A 22,307-nucleotide genomic window follows, 5' to 3' on the forward strand; every position below is an offset into this window, starting at 1 on the left:
ACATAGAAGATGGAAAACACCATTTCTGATTGTTTATGTGCAGGAAGGGATAGATCCCTTCCTGCACATAAGCAATCATCCCCTTAATGCAGGCATCCTTGGTGTCTGCGTCAGCCCATGGTAGCAGTTTGTACGCCAGCGCAGGGAGAAGCACAGAGATGCATCATATTGTTGTAAATATGTTGCATTGCTGTACTCTCAACTAACACAGCGAGGCGCAGCAAAATAACTTGCTGCACCGCGTTGCATTAGTTTATTGTAAATCTGTCCCTTTCTCTTCAGTAATTGGTTGGGTACAAATACTTTCTTTTTTTTTCTTTTTCTTTTTTATTTTTATTGGGATTTTACAATGCATCATAAAAATAGAAAAAAAAACATTAGTGAGTTAATCCGATCATTAAAAGAAACAGCTCTTGGGCATCAACAACAGTTCATAAATACAAACCATAGATAAAAAATAACACAGTACATCTTGTCATATAGTTCATAATGTCGAGACATCTAAAATAGGGTGATAAAAAAAAAAGCAGATAAAACACAATTGCAGTTCAGGCGATTAGAACTTGATCTGCCTCCAATTAGTAACCGGGGCCCAAATCTTTCTTCCAAAATCCCTTGACTTCACCCCCTTTTGTTCATACAAACAAGTTTCAATTTTATGGATTCCCAGAAACCTAGAAAGCCACATTTGAAAGGACGGGGCCACAACATCCTTCCATCCTGCTGAGATTAAGATCCTGAGCACAGCCACAGAGATAAAAACCAGGGCTTCTTCCTCTTTCCCCAACTTTTGATTCAAATCAATGCCCATGATCATCAAGGTAGGGGATAGATCAATCTTTTGACCTAGCAGCCCCTCCCAGAATTTCTCAATCTCATTCTTCACAGGGGTCAAGAGACTACAATTACAAAACATATGCAATATATCTGCTTGCCCAGCCCCACACCTTGGACAGGTATCGTCATCCCTCACCCCCCAGGAAAACAATTTAACGGGAGTGTAGTACAGATTGAACACGGTTTTGTAGTGCTGGGCCTGCAGATTTGAAGCTCTGAAGATCTTTTTATTCAATAGTAAAGCCAGGTCGAGATCTACATCAGGATTCCCAAGTTTCCTAGACCTGGCTACTTCCACCTTATCAACATCATCTTGAATTTCCAAGAGAAGGAAGTTATAAAGAGTCTTAATTTTTTTACATCCTTTAGTCAATGCCTCCAAAAGCGGGCAATTATCTTGGGGTGGCGGTTTTGGTCTAGGTGCCTTCAGGGACCGTAAGAGTTGACCGTAAACAAACCAATGATTGCAGGGGATTCCAAATCTATTTTGTAGGGCCGTAAAACTTACAACCACATCACCATTCATTACTTCTCACAGGGTCTTAATACCCATCCCCCTCCAAGTTTTAAAGGTCCTATCGGCACCTATCCCTGAGAAGAGACTCGAGTTGTAAATATGAAGGTATGGGTTAACCTTGGGGATGTTACACTGCTTTCGACAAGCCTTCCACACCCGCCAGACACTATCCACAATCTTATACCTGGCTTTCTTGTAAACTCTGCGGTCCACTTCACATAGCATTAAACCCAGCGCCTTCCTACCTAACAATAGCTCATATATAGAAGGGGGCTGCTGACCTTCAGGGTTTATATCATTAGAACAAGCCTCTATCTGAAAGAGTACCGACATTTGTGACAGGAGACAGGTCCAATGGTACAATCTTAAATTAGGTATGGCCAGCCCACCCCTTTCTCTTGGAAGTGACATCAAATTTGTTGACCGCCTTACTTTCCCAAATTGCCATATGAACGTTATAAAAACAGATTCTAAATTTTTTATTATTTTCTCTTCCAGGAATAGCGGTATAGCCCGAAAAAGATATAGCAGCTTGGGGAATATCGTCATCTTGACCGCATTCACTCTCCCTATCAGTGACAGGTGTAGCCCATCCATCCTTCTCAGATCGGTCTCTATGGATTTAATAAGCGGTATATAATTCTCTTCAACCATTTTATCTACTGAGGCATTAATTTTCACTCCTAAGTAAATTGCTGCATCCACAAATCTGGAATCAGTTTTTGCTATATTTTTCGTGCAGATAATCTGGGTATTTGCTTCGTTTAATAAATAACCAGAGCGAGCGCCAAACTGTTTGGTAAGCTCGGACAGGACCACCATTGCCTGCTGGGGGTCGGTTGATAAAACCGCTAGATCTTCCGCGTACGCTAATATTTTATTTTCAAATCCATTGAAAACAACCGGTCTTAACCTAGGGCAACCCAAAATAGCCTGGATAAGGGGGTCAATATAAATAGAGAAAAGGATCGGGGAGCACGGGCAGCCTTGTCGCGTTCCTCTCCTTATAGAAAACAGGTCAGATTTCTCACCCATAACTGTGACTCTGGAAATGGGCTCTCAGTACATTGCCCTAAGTGCTCTGATGGTTTTCTGCCCGAACCCTCTTCCTGCCAAGATACCCCAGAGAAAGCTCCAGACCACACGGTCGAAATCTTTCTCTGCGTCGAGCAGGATCATGGCCATCTCCCCTCCCGTGGCAGCATGGGCGTCAAATAGGGCTATTGGCCTGCTAGTATGATCCGTAGTGCCACGCCCGGGGACAAACCCATGCTGCCAAGGGGAAACGAGACCACCAATAATCCTGCCCAACCTCAAAGCCCAGATCTTTGAGTACAGCTTGGTATCGGCGTTGATCAATGAGATTGGTCGATACGACCCCGGGTTCTCACTAGGCTTCCCTTTTTTCGTGGAATATAATAATATTTGTTTCTCTCCACAAATCCGGGATCAGCCCGGTGCAAACACTCCCATTAAAAAGATCTACTAGTAGCGGGATGATTTCTGGTTCAATACGCTTATACATCTCCAATGGAATGCCGTCGGGGCCGGCAGCCTTCCCTGAGGCTAGCTCCTGTAGGGCAACCTTGATCTCAGTTTCCGTGATATCCCTGTCCAACTCTTCCTGAAGTGAATCGTCCAGGCGCGGTCCTATATCTCTGACGTCATCCAAATGCTTTTCGTCCATAACCTCCCCGCCATACAATTTCTGATAAAAGTTTCTAAACACCGCTAAGATCTCTTTAGCCTCTGTAAACTCCCTACCGCTCTCCACTATTTATGTAATTACATTTTTTGACTTCTCTTGCCTTAAATGAAGGGCCAGGGCTCTACCTACATGTTCTCCTGTTTCATACCTCTTAGTTCTGTTGGCCTGATATTCCCCTATCGCCTTTTGAGTAACCAATTTCAGTAATTCTGCCTTAATAGCCAATAAAACATTATGGCTGTTACTACCATCACCACCCGAAATGATAACCTTGATGTGCTCCTCTTCTACGGTTGCTAACCTCTCCAATAATTTCGTTTCCTCAATCCTATCTTCTTTCCTCATCTTAGCTGCGAAGCTGATTGTTTCGCCTCTAAAAGCCGCTTTAAAGGACTCCCACACTACATTACGAGATGAACTGTATCTGTTGGCAGCAAAAAAGTCATCCGTCCACCTCTTAATGTGGGCTACATATCTAGTATCTTCCAATCGTCTCCTCTCGAAGGACCAAGAGGACCTTACCCTTTCCCAGACCCCTCTTTGATATGTAATTACTAGAGGGTTATGATCCGAAAGTACCATCGGTAGCCTAGATATAGCAACTCTAATAATTTCCAGAGTGGAAATAAACAGGTAATCCAGTTTGGAGTATTTCTCAGCTGGGTTTGAAAAATAAGTAAAGCCAGGGTTTTGGGGCTCCTTAGCCCCCCAGACATCCACTAATCCGAGTGAATCCATGAGGGCCTTTATCGCCCTGAAGACCCTAGGTTTCCGCCCAGCATAGCGCCCCCCATTAACCCAGTTAGCAGAGATATTTAAATCCCCGCAAACTATTAACGGTGCCAGCCAACCAGCTAATTCAATTTCCAAATAATTGAAGATCTCTGGGTCATCCCCATTCGAGCGATACACTGCGCACAAAGTAAAGCCCATTTCCAATTATGCGATAGCCCATCTGCCACAGCTATCTACCTTCGTCCTTTTCACACCTCAAAGATCTCCTAAACAATATGGCGCACCCCCTAATTGTTGAAGATTGAGATGAACAGGCGACCAACTCAAACCCATTTAGAGACAACAGATTCCGCTTTAACCAAGGAAGGTGAGTCTCCTGGAGACAAAGCACATCAATCTTATTAAATTTGACAAAGTATGCCAATCTTTGTCTCTTCGCCCAGTCATTCAATCCACCCACAGTCATTGTACAGATTCTAATGTCTGCCATCCTTGCAATTGGTTCGACCCTCCAACAGAACATAGACCTTATACTCGCTAATTTCCCTTAGACACCCTTTTAGTCCAGATAGCACAGCCACAAAAACAACACCAATGATGCACCATTTCCTCCCATTTTCTTTTTTCACCCTTCCACACCCGCCCACCTCCCTCTCCATCCAGCCCCCACCCAACCCCCCTACAGCCCGACCCCCCTGCCCCCCCCCACTCAGTGAGGCGCACAGATCTGAGCTGTGCATGTGACGGACGTGCAGTGTTTGCGGTGAGGACAGCAATAAACAAATCTTAACACCTAAATTATGCCCATACAAAAAGGGGAGACAAAAACACTTATAGCAGAGCACAAGGAGCACCTGTCCAGTCATCTAAAGAAGCAACAGCTTATGCCCTAAAGATAAAGCCCATAGATAGGCCTATTTGCCCAAGCTGTCTAGATACTCCTTGGCCTTGATTTCTGAAGAGAAGTACAATGTTTTCCCCTCATTAATAATTTTTAACTGCGCTGGGTTGATTAAATACGCTGGAAGTTTCCTGTCCTGGAAGGGCTTGATCAACCCCCTAAGAGGCGAGCGCCTTTCCACAGTCACGTGGCAAAAGTCCGGGCGAACAAAAAACGACACCCATCACAGTTTCTCCTGGTGTCCGGTCTTGCTCTCTCTGCGATTGCCTGTCGTAGAATAACATTGCCAAGAAATATCAGCACCGCCCTGGGTTTATCCCCTTCTTTAGCATTCCTTCGTACTTTAAAGGGAGTACAATGGACTCTCTGTAGTTTGTTTGGCCCGTCCCATCCGGACAGCTCGGAGAAGGCTTGGTGGAAGAGCTTAATGATAAATGCCCTGATGTCCGACCCCTCGATACCCTCCGGAATTCCCAGGACTCTCAGGTTGTTCCTTCGAAGCCTATTTTCCATCTCCTCCAGCTTCCATTGTATGTCTGTAACCTGGGAATGCTGTCAGTCCACCTTAGCCACCGCTCCTGCCACCTCGGCTTCTGTAGCCACCACCCTCTCTTCCAAATTTGACACTCTGTCCCCCGTGGTAGCACAAGCCCTAGAGAGTTTTCGTACCATTCCCTGCATTTTCCTCATAGCAGCCTGTGATTTACGGCTGTCTTGGCGCGTTTCTTCTCTGTGCGCTAAGATCTCTTGATGTATCGTCTCAAGCAGGGACAATTGTGTCTGTTCCATCAGAGGGCTGCCTTGCAGGGGTAAAGCAGATGAGTGGTCCCAGCTTAACTCTCGTCGCACATGAGCTTGACCCTTGGCGGCATTTTGGGATTTCAAGGTTGTTGCCGGCTGATCATTCTCGGGGTCACTTTCTGATTCCAAAAATGAGCTACTGTGGTTCTGGAAATCTGGATTTGTGTAAATTATACTGAACTCGAGAATTAAAACTTCGTCGAAATATGACGAGTTTGGTATCAAAAGACCGAGAATGACGAGTACATCATGTACATATATTTTCAGCACATTTGAGTGACGATTTCACCCCGAAATCGTCATTTACATTCTGAACCCTTGGCTTCCATTTATGTGTTGCCCTTTACATAGGCCTTAATCCAGTTGAATTCAATCCCACAAGGACACATACTCCTTAATCGACTTTTCCATGACCTGTACAAGTTGGAACCATTGCCCCGGGCCAAACTCGTTAGGTCAGCTCCCAGTGGCCGAGCAAGATAGCATCTAGGCTCAACAAACCATAAAACCATTTCAGCGCGCACACCTGCCATATCTCGCTCACATCTATCTCCACTCTTTTGCTTCACTTACTTTATGGTGGGGAGGTGCCCGTTTTTATTAGGGGTCCAGTGATATCTGATGAAATGTTGGGCCTTGCCAAATGATTTGTTGTAGGCAGCACGAAGTGAAATATGGACATGTCATCATGACTCTGCTTTCTCTTTGTACTAGAAATATGTTAACGATTTACTTTACAACCAAGAATGTTTTGCCTGAAGCACAAAATTGTGTATAAGAAGAGAAGCCTGACTTTGTAAGGGCGAGCAGTCTCCTGAGAATATAAAACCGTGTTGTACTTCTAGGACACTTGTTACCTTGGTTGCAACCAATAAACCAATCTTTGACTTCACCTAGAAGACTCTGAGTTTCTGTGGTCTGGATCAGGAAGAACCCGAGGTCTCTGGGTGTGTATTCCCTGACACCGCTGGGTTACCGGTGTCTATGCCGGTTCTTAAAAACCCAGTACCTCAGCTGGCGCCCAACGTTTGGGGCGATTCCAGTGGTACCAGTCAGCCTGAAGATCGTGAGGAGCTTCGTGTGGAAATTCCGGAGGACGGCCAACCACCTCATTGACCCCTGCATGTCGACGTGGTCCGAAGGTCTTTGCTGCGAGGTTCCCCGCTTCCCGACGGCTACAAGGACTGCTGCCCTGGCTATCGCCCTGATTTGGACCCTTGAAGTTTGGTAGAGCGAAACACTAAGACGAGTCTTCTGGTGACGTCATCGATATTTCAGTTAAGTATAAGTGGAGCGTCTCCCAGTCCTTAGTTGGTCTTAGTTTTGGTATCTTTGAAATACAAAGTTTTGTGTTGGTACTTGCAAGCACCAAAACCGAAGGACTCGTGTATTCACGAGAAATATCGTAATCGATAATCCTTTGAAGTTTGGAACTAGACTAGAGAGCGAAGATGCCTAGTCTTAGACTTGGGAATTTGTTTTGTCTTGGTGGTAATAATAGGGACTCCCGATTGGAGGACTCATGTCCGGTTCCTCCAGTTGGAACTCCGACTTACGAGCTATATGTGAAACATGGGGTAGGCCCCATCACCTACAACGAAGTATGGATTAAATACACCAGGAAAGATGGTGTTCTAAAATGGCCCCAATATGGTAGCTTTGATTCCGAAATCTTAGACAACCTTGAAGTAAAACTATTTAAAAAGAAAGCCCGGCCGGCGATGTTTGACTCTTTCCGCTTATGGCGTAAAGAAGCCAAACAAAAAGAAATTAAATTAGCTAAGAAAAATAAGAGAGAAGGGGGACTTTCAGTAATGCAAGCTGCTGTGCAGTTTAAAGATAATGAAGAAGAGCAGATGAATGAGCAGTTGCACAGGCAACGTAAAATGGCAATAGATAAGTGTTATCCAGTTTTGCCGTCTCTTCAGCAAGAGGCAGCAAAAGAGCATGAAAAAGACCCATTAATGTCGCATTTACTAAATTCACCACCCCTCTATGCGCAAAATGCCACAGCACCCCCTCAACCTTTAATTGCGCAAACTACGCCTCCTGCTCCTCCACAGCACCCACCAGCTGTTCTTCAGCTGACTCCTACTTCTTCGGTGCAGCCTCCTCCAGGCCCACCGACCACCTCTGTTTCACCTGTGTTTTCTACAATTCTGCCTACTGTATTTTTCACGTCGCCTAATGCTCCCTCTACGATTTTGCCTAGTGCCCCTCTATTTCCCCTGATACCTCTTCTGCTATCTCTACCCCTGCCTTATCTCACCCAGTTTTTCCATCTGTTTGTCCTTCAGTTTCACCTTCCATTCGGCAGAAAATGGCCAGCACTGTTACTAACCTTCTTTTACCTCTTTTCGGGTCGCCTACTACGACCCCTAACATGGGAAGAAGACAGTTGCGAAGTCAACTACCCGATTATCAAGAGAGAGATTCACTGAATAGTTTAGAACGGAAATGGGTCATGGACACCGTAAAATATGATGTACAGTCTGTCATGGAAGTCTTCCATCAATGGGAAGCAGCGACACAGAAATATGTTTTCAAACAGATGTGTGTTTTCCTTTGCGAGGATTTAGAAGACAATGATCATGAATGCATCCCACGAGAGATGTGTCGTGTACGGTTTAGGTTCGGAGAGGGTATGATTGTAGGTCCAGATGTGGAGAAAGCAGTTGAAATGTTGTTATCATATCGGAGTAAGGGAAGCAGTTCTGAGTCACAATCTGAGCAAAATACATCCAGTAGGAAAAAGGCGCGACAATACCCTATGAGAGAAGTTCCCCCACAATGGAGAGAGGGTGACACGATTGCTGTCCCACCTATTCTGCCACACTTTCAGCGTGTATGGGTACATGTCCCATGGAAACGAGCTGAAGTTTTAGCACTCAAACAAACATTACCAGATCCGCGTAAAAATCCTGCAGGGTACTATAAAGAGTTGTCGCAAACTGCTGGGTCATGTATAATGAATTTAGCCGACATCGATATGTTATTTGGAAATGTTGTTCCACAGCCTTTATGGGGTAAAATTCGTCATATAGATCATGACCAGGAATTAGGTGACACATGGGCTAATATTACTGCTGCAGATGCCCGACAAGTTGGTGGTGCCAAGCCTGAGTCTTTGATAGCAGAACTCCCTGGTAAAATAGTAGATTACAGGAAAACGATAATGCCTGCAATACGTGTAAATTGGGATAAGTTGTCTGCATGCAAGCAGAAGAAAGAAGAAACAGTCTCAGACTTCTTCACCAGATTTGAAGAAACATTTGTTGACCACAGTGGTCAAGATATGACCACAGAAGGTGGCCAGAGATTGTTTGTCGATAAATTCGTGCACAATCTGCTTCCAGAATTGTGTAAAAAATTAAAAGATTCAGAAAGTTCCTGGGCAGTCTCATCTTCAGCCCAGATATTGGCTACTGCACAATATTACGAGAATAGAGACAAAGATGAGAAAGATAGAGTAGAAAAGAAAACTAGAGAACTAAAAACTAAGGTTTTGCTACAGCAAGCCTATCCGCCACGTGGTGGTGGTAATCAAAATAATAATTGTCAGAATCACTACCAAAATACTTTTCAGCAGCCTCAACAGTATCAGAGGAACTCGCAAAGAGTCGAGTATACTCAACCCCGTGTACCTGTAGGCCCCAACCAGTGTTTATATTGCAAACAAGAGGGTCATTTCAAATATAATTGTCCTATTCTATTACAACATGCGAATGGAGTTTCTGGTGTGAAGGGTCGTGGCAGTCAGCAAGCACCTAGAGGTAGAGGGCGTGGAAACGCCCCTCAGAACACACGTCCCCTTCCGCCACAAAACTCTATGAACAGGTTTGATCAGCAAAATAACGTATCTGACAGGACAGCTCAATACTACGTTGATGATTATTACACAGAAGATGAGCATTGGGAAGGTAATGATTGCTAGGACAGCCATAGACAAAGAGAGGGAGTCGTTTCAGTTCCAGTAGATCAGAGTGGACCTTACGTTGAGGTGATTACATCAGGTGTGTCAGAGCCTTTTCTGTTGGATACTGGTGCTACAAAGAGTTCTATTATGCACTCCAAACTCCCTGGCGCATCTTTGTCTGGCGAAATGAACGTTTCTGTAGGTTTTTCTGGCGTCCCAGTTAGAAATCCGATTTCTGACCCTTTATCTCTTTCTGTTGGTCCTTGTGAATTCGAAGCACCCCTTATTCTGACAACAGGTTGTGGTGAAAATTTGCTAGGATTGGATTTGTTAAAAAGATTGTATGCGACTTTGTACTGTTCTCCTTCAGGAGTACAACTTACTTTAGGTAAGAAAGTAGTTTCTCCCATGTATTTGTCGAGAGATGCACTTCCAGCAGAATTGTCACTTCTCCCAGATATTCTTTGGGCCACTGGTCCTAATGATGTAGGTCTTTTAGAAATTCCACCATATGTTGTAACATTGAAAGCCAATGTCAAAATGCCACGAATTCCCCAATACAAAATATCCAATGAGGGTGAAAAAGCTTTGCTAGCGATTGTTTACGAATTGATTGAAAAGGATGTGATTGAAGAAACACGAGGCAACGTTTGCAATAGTCCTGTTCTGCCTGTTTTAAAACGAACTGACCCTTCTCAGCCACCTGTGTACAGATTCGTAATTGATCTTCGAGAAGTGAATAAGATAGTTGTGCCACAATTCCCAGTTGTCCCCGACATTACCACATTATTGACTATGATTCCAGCTTCTGCTTCACGGTTTTCGGTGATTGACCTAAAGAATGCTTTCTTCAGCATCCCAATTGCTGAGGAGAGCAGGGATATTTTTTCCTTCAGTTTAGGAGGTCGACGTTTCCGCTTTAAACGCGCTCCTCAAGGCTACTGTGAAAGCCCATCAATATACAGTCAAGCTCGGAAAACACAGCTTGACACGATTGTTTTACCAAAAGGTGCTACTCTTGTACAGTATGTGGACGATTTGCTCATTGCTGCGGATACTGAGAAAATTTGTAAAAAGGCCACGTTGACATTATTGCGTCATCTGTGTGATCTGCATCACAAGGTGTCACTTTCCAAGCTTCAATACTGCCGACAAGAAGTGACCTACTTAGGTCACCTCTTATCGAAGGAGGGAAGGAAACTGACCCCAGAAAGAATTCAGGCAATAGCGAAATTGAGTGTGCCAAGAACACAGAGAGAAGTGCGTGCTTTCTTGGGCATTACATCGTACTGTAGACAGTGGATTCCAATTTTTTCGTTATTGGCCAAACCCTTGGTGGCATTAACGTGTAAAAATACACCCAATCCCATTCCTTGGTCTGAAGAGTGTCAGAAAAGTTTTCTCGAATTACGCACAGCATTATGTTCGGCTCCTGTGTTAGGTACCCCCAACTACAGTAAGCCTTTCACATTGTATGTCCACGAGAAGGAGGGCTGTGCATTGTCTGTGTTGACTCAGTTATTTGGAGGGAAACAGCGGCCATGCGCCTATTTTTCGTCAACTTTGGATCTAGTAGCTAAAGCATTGCCAAGTTGTTTAAGGGCCACAGCAGCAGCAGCTGTTTCTATTCGACAGTCTGCTGGTCTAGTAATGAATAATACACTAATCGTGATGGTCCCGCATGCAGTAGACACATTGTTAAATAGGACCAAGACACAGCACTTAACTAGTGCTCGACTGTCCAGTTACGAATTGACGCTGCTAGCGAGCCATGTGCACATAAAAAGGTGCAGTACCTTAAATCTAGCCACGTTGTTACCAATTGCAGAGGAATCAGATGCTTTAGAACAGCACGATTGTTTCCTCACAACAGAGGAAGAGACAAAAGGGAGAGTGGATGGTTCATGCTTTAAGCTCCCAAATGGGAACGTGACTGCAGCATATGCTGTCACAACTTTGCACACAGTTGTCGAAACTGCACGAGTACCGCATGGTTCAGCTCAAGCCGCAGAATTAGTAGCACTCACAAGAGCATGTGTATTGTCCAAAGGAATGAAAGTTAATGTCTACACCGACAGCCAGTATGCTTTTGGCGTGGCTCACAGTTTCGGGCGATTGTGGAGAGAACGTGGGTTCCTGACTTCGCATGGAGCTAAGATTCAGCATGGTCAGTTGGTGAATGAGCTTCTTGAATCACTGACTTTGCCTCTGCAAATGGCGATTGTGAAATGTAGTGCTCACAAGAAGGTGACTGATGATGTTGGTCGTGGGAATGCATTTGCTGATGAGATCGCTAAAGAAACGGCAAAGAATGTGATGAGCCGAATGTATGTTGCAGGCCCTGAAAGATGGACTGGTGATGTTGGAATATGTGAGGACACGATAGAAAGTGTGAAGTCCATCCAAGCTGAGGCCACAGAGAAAGAGTTGAGCACGTGGAGAGAGAGTACAGGGAAGATGGATGCAAATGGTTGTTGGATTGAATTGACAGAGCATCAGAGATGGTTGTTACCCGATGCATATGTGCTTGCAGTGGTTACAATGGCTCATGGAGTGGCTCATATCAGCGTGAAAGGGATTTGCGAGTTGTTGGCCCCAGTGTGGAAGAATTCAGGGATTCCCAAGTGTGCAGAGAATGTTGTCAAGAATTGCATGGTATGTCTGAAGCACAATCCTGGTAGGGGAACCCCAACTCCAGCTGGTCATTTTGCACCTCCTACGTATCCGTTCGAGGTTTTGCAACTAGATTTCATACACATGGAGAGGTGCAACAACTTAAAATACGTGCTTGTGGTTGTTTGTGCTTTCTCAAGATGGGTAGAAGCCTATCCCCTAAAAGACAATACTGCCTTGTCCACAGCAAAAGCCCTTGTGAAAGAGTACTTCCCCAGGTTTGGAATGCCTAGAATGGTCTGGTCTGACAACGGAAGTGAATTTGTGGGTTGTGTGATGAAAAGAGTGTGTGAAGGGCTAGGCATTAGGCAGAAGTTCCACGCTGCAAATCACCCCCAATCAGCTGGATTAGTAGAATGTTACAATGGCACTTTAAAACTTAAATTGGCCAAGATCCAAGCGAGCACAGGTCTTAAATGGCCTGACGCTCTATCCTTAGCACTCCTATCCACCAGAATGACTGTGCATTCGCGAGTGAAACTCAGCCCTTACGAAATTGTCTTTGGCCGGCCAGCCAACATATGGGGAGTGCCTAGACCCACGAAGTTCAGTGAGCTAGAACACCCTATTTTGCTTGATTACTTGTATGAATTGACGGCTAAATTGCGTGTTTTGCATCAACAGGTCCACAACACCCTGCCTCCGGTCTCTGAGACTCCAGGTCACTCCATTGTCCCTGGTTCTTGGATCCTCGTGATAAACTTCCAGAGAACAAAGAACGACCAGCCCAGGTGGACCGGGCCACACCTCGTCCTTCTTTCCACGAGGTCAGCCGTTCGAGTGGAGGGGAAGGCCAACTGGATCCACGGGATCCACTGCAAAAGAATACCTTCACCTCTGCCACATGACCAGTGGGTCCAGAAGGGTGTCACTGACTCAGAGCTTACAACTGTGCCACGTGTCATACCTTTCAGCGATGACCGTGTAAAAGGAACTAACCCTGAATGTGAAAGCGAGAAAATTTTTCAAGAGACTGTGCCACCATCAGAACAATTGAACTCTTTGGAGCCTGAACTCCTGTTTCAGGACCAGACAGTACCAGGAAAAAGACGCTACAATCTGAGACCGAGAAAAACGGACTAATAAAAGTGATTCCTTTTTATGATTTGAGACCAAGACCTATGGACAAATAAATATCTTTTTCCTCCCAAGTACTATTTTTTTGAAAGTGCAGCTCTCCCATTTAGGAAATTTGCTTATTTTTGTTTTTCGAACCGCCATCCGGGTTCCGCTGCTAGGGCCGCGGTTGATTAAAGTCTTTTGGGTGCAGCTGACGACGTTAGGTCGGTAGTTCTGGTTGGTCCAAGGGAGTTGCCCTAGACTAACGGAAGCATCCTTTAGCAGAGGCAACCTCCCACCGCGGGCAACACTTTAGAGAGGATGGAGTTTCCTGATGTGGAGAGACCTGCCAAACAAATGAACTTTAAGCAGAGACTGTGTAACACGATGACAAAGAAAAGTTTTATAATATTGTGTATTTTTATGCTATCCAGCGTAATGATCTTTTTGATAAGTTATGTTTTATTCTCTTTCCATGAAACCTTTGCACCCACTGCATCACCCATACCTCCTCCTACTGTTTTCTCTCACTCTTTCCACCCTCTGCCTGACCACGAATCAAATAGGAGATTAGAGTTCGTTAATAACTCCTTTGTTCAGTTATTACACCAACACCAACTTGTAATGAACACAACTAACTGTTGGGTGTGCGGTCTCATGCCTCACACAACGGATAAAGGTATCCCCTATTTGGTCCTGCCATTTAGTCACAATGGTTCAGTATGGGCATATAGGACAATGTTCATATATGCACGAGAAGTCCAACCCCTACGTTCTGTAAAAGACAACCTCAAGACTAGCGCTCTAGTCAAAGGTATAGTTGACATGATCAAGGAAGTAACTTCTTATGAAGATACCCCGGATGATGAGATACTTGCATATGTAGGTTGGAACGTGACCGGATATGGCACTACTTTAAGTGAGAAACAGCAAGCCAAAAGATCCTCCCCTATCTGGATCGTACCCCATCAGGGTCACCTGTGTCTGCAAGGTATTGGCAAGAATCCCAGAGCTCAGCTAGGGAAGAGTATCTGTACAGAAACGTATGTTTTTGGATCTCAGACTTCCCCTGCGTTTTTAGCCGCTAAGGGTACTTACTTCATCTGCCATGATAGAGCCTACACATGGTTGCCCCCTGACTTCTCGGGCTCATGTTTTGTTTCATTCCTGTTGCCTCCCACCTACACAGCAGCGGCGGAATACCACCGGACAAGGGTAGTTAGGGGTGTCTTGAGTAAAGAAGACACTGCAGGTCAAGAATTTGGGGACTTTGCAAAGGGTTTTCTGCCGTTCTGGGGATCCATGGCTAACAGCAGAAACATAAGGCAATTAACAAGGGTAGTTGAATCCACCGTGACTGAAACTGCTGGTGCCCTTAGTAACTTGACTGCTGAGCTCCAGTCGGATCGACTTATGACCCTTCAGAACCGGGTCACTTTGGATGTTATACTTGCAGACCGAGGTGGAGTATGCAAATTGATCCAGTCTAGTTGTTGCATTTTCATCCCAGATAATGCTCCAACAGTGTACAGGGCCATCTCCAAACTGCATAAGATTTCCGAGTCTATTCATGTGGATAAAGGGGATTGGTCGTTAATGGGATGGTTCTGGGAACTGATATCTGCCTGGGGATGGAAAATTCTGATGGTCATTGGGATGGTCTTAGCCATTCTCTTCCTGTTCTGTCTGTGCATACAGTGTGCTCCTGCAATATGTGGCCTCTGTGTTACATCATGTGTAAGGAAGCCTGTGTCAAAAGATGAACTAAGTACTAGAATGATGTTACAGCAACATCTCAATGACTTTAGGAATATAGACCTGGACTCAGACTAACATGAGGATAGATTAATTGCCTATGTAAGGGCAAAAGGAGGGATTGTGGTTCTGGAAGTCTGGATTCGTGTAATTATTCTGAACTCGAGAATTAAAACTTCGTCGAAATATGACGAGTTTGGTATCAAAAGACCGAGAATACGAGTACATCATGTACATATATTTTCAGCACATTTGAGTGACGATTTCACCCCGAAATCGTCATTTACATTCTGAACCCTTGGCTTCCATTTATGTGTTGCCCTTTACATAGGCCTTAATCCAGTTGAATTCAATCCCACAAGGACACATACTCCTTAATCGACTTTTCCATGACCTGTACAAGTTGGAACCATTGCCCCAGGCCGAACTCGTTAGGTCAGTTCCCCTCCCAGTGGCCGAGCAAGATAGTATCTAGGCTCAACAAACCATAAAACCATTTCAGCGCGCACACCTGCCATATCTCGCTCACATCTATCTCCACTCTTTTGCTTCACTTACTTTATGGTGGGGAGGTGCCCGTTTTTATTAGGGGTCCAGTGATATCTGATGAAATGTTGGGCCTTGCCAAATGATTTGTTGTAGGCAGCACGAAGTGAAATATGGACATGTCATCATGACTCTGCTTTCTCTTTGTACTAGAAATATGTTAACGATTTACTTTACAACCAAGAATGTTTTGCCTGAAGCACAAAATTGTGTATAAGAAGAGAAGCCTGACTTTGTAAGGGCGAGCAGTCTCCTGAGAATATACCCGTGTTGTACTTCTAGGACACTTGTTACCTTGGTTGCAACCAATAAACCAATCTTTGACTTCACCTAGAAGACTCTGAGTTTCTGTGGTCTGGATCAGGAAGAACCCGAGGTCTCTGGGTGTGTATTCCCTGACACCGCTGGGTTACCGGTGTCTGTGCCGGTTCTTAAAAACCCAGTACCTCACTACCCTCATCATCATCTTCTGACCACTCTGCCCCTGAGACAGAATAGAAGGCTTCACTCGGGATGCTCTCTTTTTCGATTCCGGTTCCTCCAGTTGTCCCATCTATCGCTTCATCCGGTGCAGCTCCTGGGGGTTCTACTGTGCCAGTTGGTTCAGCACTGACCACCACCCCGGTACTCTGAGCCGAAGATTGTGGGACTCCCCCTAACTGCTCCACCCCTGGGGGGCTCATGAAGGTCTCCCGGTTCCCCTTACTCGCGGCGTCCGAATTTACTGCTTCCACGCCAATTTCACCTTCCACTGGGCTTACTGTTTCAGGCACAGGCACAGGAACCAAGTCCGAGTCCCCAGCTGCCGCTGAGATGTTGTCCCCTCCCAGCTCCTTAGACCCTTTTATCCTTACCCGCTTTTGTGAGCAGGTCGATGATCGTAGCAGTGGCCTGCCGGGTCTTAGGAGCGCCTTGCTGCCTCTTCTTTTGTTGGTCCGGCTGGGGCTGACTATACCCACGCGTATCATCAGGCGCCTCATTCTCGTTTTCCTCCCTTAAGGCTTTTTTTTTCAGGTTGCTCGCCTTAGATCCCAGGTTCTGTTTGGGAGCCATACCTCTCAAAGACAGCCTCTTCTGCTGACTCCCTAGCCGGCTGTAAACGCTGTAAATGCCAGTGGTCTCTGTGCCCGATTTCTCCTTACTCCGCTGACTCTGCCGACTCCGCATCAAGCTCCGCCCTCCTCCTGCAGCGTAGCGTCCTCGACCGGGAGCGAGTCTCTCCAATGTCCGTACCACAGCCCGCAGGAGCAGCCTCGCCGATCCACACCCGGTAAGAACCGACAACATTACTTTGCCCTCATAAAACCGAGCATACGACATCCCAGCTAAAAACAAACATTTTAGCCGCTCCTCGCTGTGTGCTTAAACCACCATTGGGCTTCTCCTTGCAGCTTCCTCACCGCAGCTCTGCACCGGCCACTAGGCGGCCGCCATCTTGCCTCACCTGGGTACAAATGCTTTCAGTCAGGTAATGTGAAGTGCCTGTCGAATTTCACCTGGGACTTTTATGTGCCCGCACTGAGAAAAACACATACACACATTCTCTTGTCTATGTTTTGGAGGCCTTAAAAATGCTGATTAGTTTGAAAGATTGTGCATTTGTATACCCCTAACAATCCGCAGTCCTCTCTCTTACCACTGTCCCTTAAGCCCCCATTGTCCTGCTACAGATATAATGTGTTTTAAAAAGATGTCCCAGCGTGATTCATAGGTAATATGAAGCTCACCCCCGCCCCCTCCACCAATCATACTGCCCAAGCTACCCCCCTGCCCATTGGCTTTTGCAGAAATCCCTGTCTGCTATCATTTGTAGACAAGGAGTAGCGACAAAAACATGATGCCTCCTCGTGGCAGGCGTAATAGGGAAGCATGTTGTAAATGTCTCCACACTCTTCCAAAGTTTCATATGTGCTGCACTGGCATTTATGCATGGCAGTCTAAAGTGCGCCAGCCACCGGGGTAGAGAAAAGCACCACCATATCTTAGAAGATATGGCACTGTTTTTCTCCCTCTCTTTGGTTTCTGTGCCGTTCTTCCAAAAGTTAGTACAGTTGGCCCTGACAAAGGGGGAAATTGCACAGTACCATTGGCAATTGTTTAATTCCTTTGTTTTTAAGGAAAACAGATTCCTGTGGACAATTACCCAAAATGTGTTGTATACAATTTCTTATACTCATAAAGCACTTGGAGGCATTTTGGTGAAAGAGTTCCAGTTTTTAAAACACTTGAATAAAAACAGATACACATCTAAAAAACAATTTTTGGCGTACCTATGACCAGTAGGTGCTAAGCAGCAGATAGCATGGAGCCAAATAGCAAACCCAATCTGGAACTATGTCTTGTAGGGCGCTCAGCAGCATCATGTATACATCTTCACTTCAAAAGGATAACAGAAGGGAGAGCAGGACTGTACTCTACTGTACAGATGACACACCTCTTTCACATCATGTGTGTCTTCTACATGCCCATGGTTGAGTTAGACAACAATGTTCGAGGGAGGAAGGTTTCCTTTGATCTTCTGGGTGCCCAAGCCATTCTCTCCTCCCCGGCAAGGTTATTTGTATTGCCTTTCCTGTATTTGAGAATGAAAATAACCAATAGTTCTACATCTAATGTTATTTTGGGTGCTAGACCTGAGGATGGAAGGATGGAATGAATAAAGAGGGGAGAAAGTAATCCGGACAGAGCTGGAACTCATTATCCATTTTTCTTAGTCAGGGCTAGGTCCAATTTCATCAGCAATTTTATTTTCAGCATTGTGATGGACAACACGTGTTATTAATATATTGCATTTCTTTGGTGATGAACACTGGAGAAAAAGTTGAATATTAGGACAAAGATAGATGTTGGCTCATGCCCTAAGTAAATTCTAGTGATTCTAAATTGTGTTGTGGCTAGAAATCTTTTATATGTGTTCATAATGTCACATCCTTAAATCCTGATATGGCTGAGGCAGATACTATGCGAAAGGTAGTCAATGGGTCACAAGCTGTGTGATACGTCTACACCCACAAAGTTACATCTTTGCATAAAGTCAGATTCCAGATTTTAAGGAATTCACAAAGGTGTTTTTGCATACACTTGAAAACATGTGACAATGGTACGTTCCTGACTGTATTTCAGAAAAGGGTTGAGAATCCCTATTGTCAACAATGCAGGGCATTTCCACTTGTGCAACTGACTGTCCATTGTAAACAAGCATGCACGGGGTAAAGTTAGCATCTTTATGTAATGGGGCAATATCTTTTTTATGTCTTTTTCCCCTTGTGGAGGTGAAGGAAAGCTGCGGGCTTACCCTCTTCACGTACGCATACGCCACATAGATTATGTTTGCTCTGTCATCTGTACAGGGAAACAATAATGGCACCCCTCAATTTAAGCTTGAGAAAAATTTCTTTTTGGGTGAGTAAAAACTAATTGAAGCTTAACGGCGAGAAGGCAGAGGTCATGGTTCTCGGAAACAATCCCCAGCATTGGGGTCCTCAGCACTGTCCAGAGGCCGTCATCCAAATTATAGAACCTGGGTTTCTGGTTGGGTGAAAGACTAACCAAGAAGTCGCAAATGGCCAAAATGATGACCACTTGCCTCGCCATATAATGATAGGTGAAAAAGATCATTGACGTTATGCCCCCTGTAGCCCAAAAAACATCCAGGCATTTGTCTTGTCGAGACTAGATTATGCGATCATTTTATATCTGAGCGCTGAGAAGGCAGTCATTCGGCGCATTGAAGTAGTTCAAAAGGGAAACATCACTTACAACGCAACTTTTACCACGCAATGCTTTTACATCGCAACTTTTACAACGCAAACCATTACAACGCATTGCGCGGGGGGGCGCTCTAGGATAGGGAATATATTTAATTTACTATCCAACACCTTCCCTACTATCCACGGGGACTGCAGTTGGAATAGTAAATTAAATAATTCATATCCAGCGCCCCAAAGCACTATGCGTTGTAATGGTATGCGTTGTAAAACTCGCGTTGTAAAATCATGCGATGTAAAAGCATGCGTTGTAATGTCGTACATCCAGTTCAAAATGCTGCAGCCAGGCTACTTTTCTACCTCCCTACGTATGCATCAGTGTCCAATCTGCTTCGGGAAATTCACTGGTTGCCAGTGGATAAAATAAATACAATTCAAAGCCTTGTGTTATATGCACAATGCTAGATGAGGCAGGGCCCCAAGCAAAAGTCAATTGCTGGTGGTTTCTTACCAGCCCGCACGGTGGCTCAACCAGTCCCTTTGCAGAGTGCCCAGAATTCGATTAGCACGCATGGGGGGTTACTTATTTTCTTATCTGGGCCCAAAGTAATGGAACAATCTTCCAGAAACTCTGCAAAGTTGCTTTTCTCTTATTGAGTTTTGCAAAAGATTGAAAACCTGGCTGTTCTAACTCTGGGGTTGTGTGTCCTCCAACTTTACTTGGATCTAGTGCCAGGAAACTCCGTGGGGTAACTGGGGGGCATATTATCAAGGGCATTATCGCTACTTTAGCTGGACTTTTTCCCGCTAAAGCGGCGGTAATTGCATCGCCCTATTAGCAAGCTGTCGCTAACAGCAGTTAGCGATAGCTTTTAGGCGATAGTGACGGGTCTGGGGCCAGCTTTGCATGTCAGCGATATTTATCGCTAATGACATGCAAAGTGGGCGTACCCAACCTGTTAGCGACTGAAAGCAGTCGCTAACATCGCTATCGCCTATTACCAATGCAGGCGAAGCGATGAAAAAATTTGAGCTAAGCGCGAATATCGCAAAAAACTTAAGGCCTGCTCAGACCACTTCTTAACCTTACATCCAATGGTAGGTGGATATTCAGGTTAACACCCTACTGGCGATGATGCATGAATATCGCTGGATTTCCAGCGATATTCACGCAATGAGCCGCTATCGCCAGATATTTTATCGCATTTGAGATAAACGTTGCTAATAACAGGTTATCTCTGCGATAAAATCCGGCGATGCGCGGCGATAAAAAAATATTCGCTAAGCTCATTTAGCGATAAGTATCGCTATTTGTTGCTAATATACCCCTGAGTGCTCTACAAGATGCAATAATAATAATAAAGAAAATATTTTCCCTGTTGAGAAACACTTTCCCAGCATGCTCTATATTTTGTTTGGTTCCCTTCCCATTGTCACCATGGAAAGTGATTTACTCCTGGCCTCTGCAGGAGTAAAGGTCCGGGCATTTCAAAGGTGAGATACATTTCAAAGGTGAGATAGGTCAGCAAAAAGGAGACTACCCACAACTTTTTAAAGTTTTCTTGTTTCTAAGCTTTCTGAGGAAACCTCGTCCTTGAACACTCACTTTCGACCCCTTGGGTTGGATTTATTCACATGTAATATGACACCATGCACAGTGTATGAATAAAACCATTTATGTCTGCCGGGTAACCTTTTGGAATACCTTGCACTCCTAAATCCAGGCCTTTTGCATGCAAGTCCGACTTACATACACAAGTTGCTCCGTGAATCATGCCTAATGTCTTAACATTAAATGCATGACAGGTAGTGCAGTCAACTCAGATTAAGTAGCAGTAGCATCCTCAGAGCATTTACGCGCTCCTCAAATTAAGCAATGCAGTTTTTATATAACAATACATTCATCAGTTAATTGGCTGTCACTTGGAGTTGTCCTCTCAAAATAGAGGTTTTGACCATTCAGGGGACTCCATCTGTGATTTTCTTCTTGAAGGTTTCTTGTTTGGCAACTGCTGTTTTTTGTTGTCTGAGTGAGAATTGTGGTCATCTCAAAGGAAGACCTTAGTGGAGAATGCTTCACAAGTGGGGCTTGGCCTTGCAACCTTCAGAACAACTTGTATGCAATGGCAATTTTGTATGATTGGCAATTGTCCTTTTATCATATATGACGTACTATGCTATGCCTACCTAAACCACGAGTAAGAAGACTCAAAACAGAAAATGCTTTGAAGGGAATGATGGAACTTGCAATCTTTCTACCATACACAAGCTGTGGTCAACTTGTCATGTGCTTATATGGAGTTCAACTATCATGTTCCCACGTGTGTGTGTCTAGACGCACATCTGTGGTTTAAGAGACTGTGGCCCTCACTGCCAGTGGTCTAGAGTTCTGGAAATCTGACTCTAAGGTGGTCAAGATTTATCAGGTACAATAAACAACACCTTTGACAGGTTTTTGCAGAAGAACGTTGATTTTGGTGCTTACTGCACCAAAGTCGCCATGTTCCAATAACATGTGGCCATTTTCCCCCCAATAAATTTCAGCAAGTTAGGCATTCTGAAATGTAACTAGGAAAGGTTTTGAGGGTGCATTGTTACCCGCAAAACATATATTTCTGTTATGTGAGGACAGTAATAATGACAGCCTATTTTTACTGTTGTGAATGTCGTCCTGAAATGATCTGACGTCTAATAGGTTTATGCCACAATTCTCACTGGCATTAAGTCAATTTCCTTCCTCCACCAGTGTATCATCAGATGTTTGGCGGTATGGGGTGAGTGGGAAGAGAAGGAAGACAGGCATAGTGGAGGATGTATAAGGGAAGGTTATCTTATTTGAAAAGCCACGATATAGGCTGTTCAAAGCAATGTTTACAAGGACACACTTATAAAGAGTATCAGGATTTTTAGTACCTGAATTATTCATCATTGTTGCAGAAATCTGATAAAATAATCTCACTCTCCCTTTTTGGGTGAATTCAGTTAGGCAAAATCTGAGTTCTTTTTAGTGGTATCGTTTGTTGTTTCACCGCACAAACATTTCATAAACTGACTAAATTAGTGATATATCACTTTGGAAATTGAAATAAATATATACATCAGCTTAATCTTTCTTGCTTTTGCTAATGAAGAGTGGGATTTGCCACACTTCA

General features: G+C 44.5%; 1 protein-coding gene across 1 annotated transcript in view; it reads right to left on the reverse strand.

Annotated features, from left to right (window-relative positions):
- Positions 1–22,307, reverse strand: part of LOC144773148 (sodium/hydrogen exchanger 4-like) — a 527,634-nt gene that overhangs the window by 65,570 nt on the left and 439,757 nt on the right. The gene's annotated exons all lie outside the window — the stretch shown is intronic.

The sequence above is a fragment of the Lissotriton helveticus genome, chromosome 8 (genome assembly GCF_964261635.1).
Source record: "Lissotriton helveticus chromosome 8, aLisHel1.1, whole genome shotgun sequence".
NCBI lineage: Eukaryota > Metazoa > Chordata > Amphibia > Caudata > Salamandridae > Lissotriton > Lissotriton helveticus.